The sequence below is a fragment of the Crocodylus siamensis genome, chromosome 3 (assembly GCF_052110815.1).
Source record: "Crocodylus siamensis isolate JL-2025a chromosome 3, ASM5211081v1, whole genome shotgun sequence".
Taxonomy (NCBI): domain Eukaryota; kingdom Metazoa; phylum Chordata; order Crocodylia; family Crocodylidae; genus Crocodylus; species Crocodylus siamensis.
In genome coordinates this window covers 156,997,086-157,003,085 of record NC_143397.1, presented here as the reverse complement: position 1 = coordinate 157,003,085, position 6,000 = coordinate 156,997,086, and positions in this window count along the sequence as shown.

Below are 6,000 nucleotides of genomic sequence, written 5' to 3'. Positions count from 1 at the left end.
ATAACAAAATTCTAGAAGCACATTTAATCAAATAAGTCCATATTGCAACCCTGATCCTCCTCACTCTTTGAACAAAATGTGTGTGGAGATATACAATTTAAAAAAATTAACACCTTTCCCTAAAACAATCATAAACCTAATATGGCATTTAACCTTTAATTGTATACCTTTAGTTCTCTTTGTATTGTCTTTCTGTTGTAAGGACTTTGGAACCCAGGTATTGTTACCCTTATGTGTAACACAAGAGAACTCTTAAGGAACAAAACTCCACATTCATGCAAAATGCTTCAGTGATTAAATTGGCAATTACAAAACATAAGGCATAGCTCATGCTACTGAATGGCATAATTTTTCCATCAGAGCTAACCAGCTTCTTTTAACGACTTTCAAACATATAGTATTCATGCAGAATAAAATGGTGTGCACATATTGCTAAGTGAATTTATTTAGACTTAGCTAAAACAAATATGCATGTTAAGGCCAAATGATGGCTGTTTCAGAACAAGAAAGCTAAGGGTGGGCTATTTTCCTTCTAGCGATTCTCCATAGGCAGCTGGTCTTTCCCAAAGGCAATGATGAGAGCGCCAATAGTGCTGAACTACCCTTGAATGTTGTGCCATACCATCATCCCTGCACCAGCCAACTCATGGGAGATAAACTCTATTTATTAAATCTAAAGTCCGCCTGAGTTTAGTAATTGGACTTACATACTTAAAAAGCACCAGTTTCTGGAGCTAGTTTCTGGTTTTGACTCTCCAACCCCAATGATCGGGTATCCATTTACAACTGCATCAACTAGGAGAGACCTCTGGATAAATCCAGATCAAGGCCTGAACTCTATCAGTGGGATTGGGGTAGGGGCAGCACTGGGTCCTGGACTCAGTGCTCCTGTCTGATCCCTGGAGGCAGATGGGAGCAGGGGCATCATGAGCCTAACATCAGGGTGCATCTCCCCAATTGATCTTGGGCTCGCTGCATCCTAGGCATCTAAAACCGGGTGTGCAGCTAGGATCCCCAGCTGTGCGCAGCTGGAAAGCTGGGTGTTCTCTGCTCCCCAGCTGCAGGTGCTGCTTCACAGTGTAGGATGTAGGCAGCTGGGGAGACAGAAGCTCCAAGCTCCTTACCTGCCCAGGCCCTGCACCATGGGTCCTAGCACATGGGGAGCTTTCAAGAGTGCACTTTTAGCTGTGCTTTTAAAAATTCTCTGGATGCTCAGACACAGACACCAGGCAGAGGCTCCCCAGTCTCTGGTTCCTGGCACTCAAAGTGCTTTAAAGAGCTAACTGAGGCAGCTTCTCTGCTGGGAATTGTAAACCCTGTGCTGGACAACTCCAACCTGGCTGCTGAAGGTTGAAGCTCCGATCATGCCTCTGATTGCCTGTGCTCTGTAACCTGACTGAAGTTGAGAAGAGCAGAGGTTTGACAATCAAATGACTCTCAGTTTTCCATCCTGGGAACTTAATGTGGTGTGGTCCAGGTCCAGGCTTTTTAGGTTAAGATCACATGATTTTCAGCTCTAGCTCCAGACTGCATCAAGGCCAGTTTGAGTCCCTTCTGCAGTCCAGGGTGCTGGGAGCTGACAAACAGCCCCAGTTGGATCTGCAGACACTCCTCGTTCAACTTGCCAGTGCAGGGGGAGCCCAGGATCATGTGTGGCATGGCAGAAGACATGATTGTTGGGATTGAGGAGCAGGCATCACACCATTAGATGAGTGTGTGCCAGGGGGTTAATTCCTTTGAAGTCCAAGTGTGACTATCCTGGAATTTTTGTGCTTCATGAGGGTACAGTATTAAGTTTGGAGTCCTTTGGGCAACAGTTTCCTGAGGTGCATTCCCTGTCTACCCTTCCACCTGAAAAAACCCCTCTAAGCTGCTCATCCGTCAACCCCCTCCCCCCACACCTCCTCACAAATTTATCTAAAACTTGATTGATGTTAACATTTTTATACAGTTCATGTTGTGATTCTGATCATACCACAAGTGGTCTCCATTGCACAACATTTATCTTAGCAACTTCATTGTACCAACTTAGCTTTTGGAAAATAAAAGTGGCATTTACAAAGAAGATTATTTAGATAGCTGCAGGCCTAAATCATAAACATACTGTGCACATGTGTCATCAGAGCTGCTGGATGATTTCCTAGCCTGCCAGTTTTCCCATGACTTCAGTTGCATTATCCATCAGCCTGACCTACACTCAGCCTGCATCAGTTCGATTTTTGACACTTGGCATAACTATGAAGGAAAAAAATATCTTGCTGTGCCCTGCCTTTGTCAAAGGTGCATTTTTTTTGTTTTGTTTTTCAGTTTTGGAAATGAAATCAAAGAACATAAAATGCAGAAGATTTTCAAAGCATGGTACAAATGTAAAGACATTATTCATGCAAGTATTTGTAAAGAGATGAGGGGGACAGGTGGAGAGAAGGCTGTGGTATATGAGGGAAAGGAAAGCTATTGGCCAGATCCTGGGAGATGCAAAATGGATGGCAATAGATAGAATTAGGAGTGAAATGCCTGTCTGGCTCTCATTTTGCTTTCCTGTTTGTGTGTGTGTAGACCTGGTGCCTCATATTCCTCTCCCCTTTTCCTTCTTGACAACTAAGATTTGGGAGGCTTTCCCATTTTGGGGAAGAGGTTTTTTTTACATGTATCATAATACAGGAAGGCCCTGTCTTAATGTGCCCTAAGCTGATTTCTCTGCTTTTCAGCTTTGAGATCTAATGGGATCTTTATGTACCAAAGTACCACGAATTTAAACCTCTGGAAATATGGAGGGCCCGGAAATACAAAATGGATGTAAATACACCATGGAGTAGAAGGTAACTAGATGGTACAGATACACAGCTAATCCAGCTAGACTAGCACAGATAGGTATGGTACAGAACAAGGATGGGGAGCTGGTGCAATATAGGCCTTGGTCTGCATAAAGAAGTAAATGTATCACTCTGAAGTAGGTTGTTTGTGGCATGCTTGTGTGTGTGCACCAGATGTTGAGGCAAAATAGTTGTTTATACTAATTCCTTCTAAAAATGTTAATGGAAAGGGGATGATGCACTGGAAAAGGTAGTAAAAGTGGTTTTAAAATTTTGGGGATTGTGGAGAAAGAGGGCTGGAGAAGGAGAAAGGAATATTATGTTTTTATATGCTTACAATGAGTATAACCACCACATGGAACTCTTTCCTTTGAACTCAAAAGGGTTAGGTTAGGAAGAGGGGCTCACTCAGCTCCAGAGGAGCATGGCCTTCCCAGATTGCATTATGCCAGAAGCATGGTTCTACCAAGTGCTTCAGCTAAGTATTTCACCATTCAACCAATCTATGCTTTCATAGATTCATGGATTCTAGCATCGAAAAGGACCTCAGTGGGCCATCTAGTCCAATCCCCTACCCCTGTCAGGCAAGAAAAGGGTCACTAAACCTGGGATCATGTGATCCCAGCCAGGTGCCTGTGCAGTCTCCTCTTGAAGACCCCCAAGGATGGGGTGAGCATCAACTCCTTTGGAAGCCCTTTCCAGATCCTGGTAACCCTGACCATGAAGAACGTTTTTCTAATGTCCTGTTTAAACCTTCTCTCCAATAGCTTATGGCCATTGTTCTTTGTCGTTCCAGGGGGTGCCCTGGTAAACAGATCAGCACCTACTTCATGTTGCTCTCCCCTTATGAATTTGGTTACCACCACAAGGTCCCCTCTCAGTCTTCTCTTAACAGACTGAATGTGGCTGGAGGGAATATAGGACATTCACATTAATTGTACACAGCTCCAGGGTGAAGCAAAGTTAAGGTGTCTGTAGTTAGGGTTCTGTTTTTCAGAAGACTAAGTGGTGATGCTCTTGATCGGGTTCTTGGTGTTCTGGCAGGGCACCAGTTTTCAAGGTATTTCAAAAGTATTTCTATTTATTTTGTTTGTATTATGATGGCACATAGGGACACCACCTGTGATTAGGGCCCCAAGATAATAGGCAGTGTGCAAAGTAAGTGACAGCACTTACTAAATATTTAAATAGGCAAGAGCCCTTTGCTGATTTAAACTATGTTGCTTTGTGTGCCCCCATCCTGCCAAATATTAGACATTGATAAAAATGCAAGTGCTAGACATCCCCAAATATTTCAGGATTTATTTAGCAATATAAAAGGAAATAGTTTGCACAAGAACAGATCCCTCTATAAAACAGTGCTACAAAGAAATCTCTCTTTACACTCCCCTTTATCTTCATGTATTCATATAGCTGCCATTGGACTTCTTTCCATTGATATTACTTCCCTGATTCATGGAGCTACTGTGATGCTTGTGCTTAATAGTTACAAATATAAAATACTACAGAGATAATACTTATATTTTATATCTATTATAAAACTTTAAACTCACAAATGGACCCAATAAGCTCTACTGGACAGCTTCAGTATATGCCCAATATATTTTAGTAATGTAGTAAGAATATGCATGTAAAAAATTGCACCATTTTTCCTCTTTTTTTTCATTTGATCTGTATTAAAAGAATAAATTTCCATTCACAGCTTCATATGAACATTTTAGAACTGTATCTACTGTTTTTTTTCTGACTGTAAAGGTTCTCTAATAAGTACGAACGGGTTCTACTTTGGGACATATTCCAGTATTGCCACCTCTTCCAATTTTATCACAAATATTGTGACAATCTGTATTTTATTTTATTATATTAACTTTCTATTCATTTTTAAAACTTATTCTCAGTAATCAAGTGCATACTGAAGGCTCAGAAACAAGACCAAAAGGCAGCAAGAAAAAGAACTTTTTAAACATCTAATTGTTGAAGTCATCTTTTAGGAGTCACAAGACAGAGGTAGTTAGCCATGCACATCTGAATCAGACAGATAGCAAAGTCAATTGGCACTTTGTAGATTAACTAAATCAAAGCTGCAGAAGCTTTCATAATAAATATCTTACTTCACCAGATGCCAATACTTAGCATCTGATGGAGTAAGCTTCTGCATCTCTGATTGAAACTGGATTTTCAACATCCCAAGTAAGTGCACTAACTACTTGGTATTGATCATTGTGGCATGCAGTTCACACAGTAAACTAACTTTATATTGGGCATACTATTTTTAGGGTAGTTTAAGCCCTGTGAACACCTACACAACTGGGCATATAGATCAGCCTAACCTTGGTTAGATTGATCCGTATGTAACACTTATACATATGTTATGCTTCCATTAGTGAACAGGGATTTTCAACCCTAAATACATGAGAAACATTGGAATTCACTGTATGAATGTGTTTTTGTTTTATTTTTATTGAGTTTTTTGGTATATTTTTGTTTTTAACTCTTCCCCTTATCTATTCTCCCAATATATTACTCTTTCTTTATAATTAAAATCAAACATGTTGTTCAAGCTCTGTATACATTTCAGGAGTTGCTGTAGGGCATACAGGTTTGGTTGTCATGGGACTTTACCGACCAGAAAAATGAACACCTGATAGCATGAACAGCTGGCTGGGTGCATTAAGTGGCAGGTAACCTGCTACTGAACATTTGTATCACAAATAGATGTCTTTGCAATTAACACAGTGTAGTAGTTTGGATTCTTGGAGGGTGTGAGAATATTTTAAAGGTGTTAAAAATTAGGATAGCTCCTTTGAACTCTTGCTGAAACCACCTTACATTGTCTTTCATTGTAACTATTTGATATAGGTTTTTCACTGAGTATTTTAGACATTTTGCATATTTGGTTCATTCTTTTTATTATTATTATTCATTTTATTTTTTGTGAGTTTGGATGGGGGCTAGAACTTTCAGTGCAGGTAAAAATGTGTAAATATTTTTATACTTTTAAAATAAATCAGCAGTATGAAGGGAAGATAAAATACATATTAAGTATAATACCTTATGAGACAGTATAACTGCACACTCCATATGTTGCATTATTTGATGATTATTATGCTATATATGGTTGCAAAGGAGAAAAAAAAGAAAAATGAGCATTATTGAAAGAAAAGCCTTTAAAAATAAGAATTGGAGG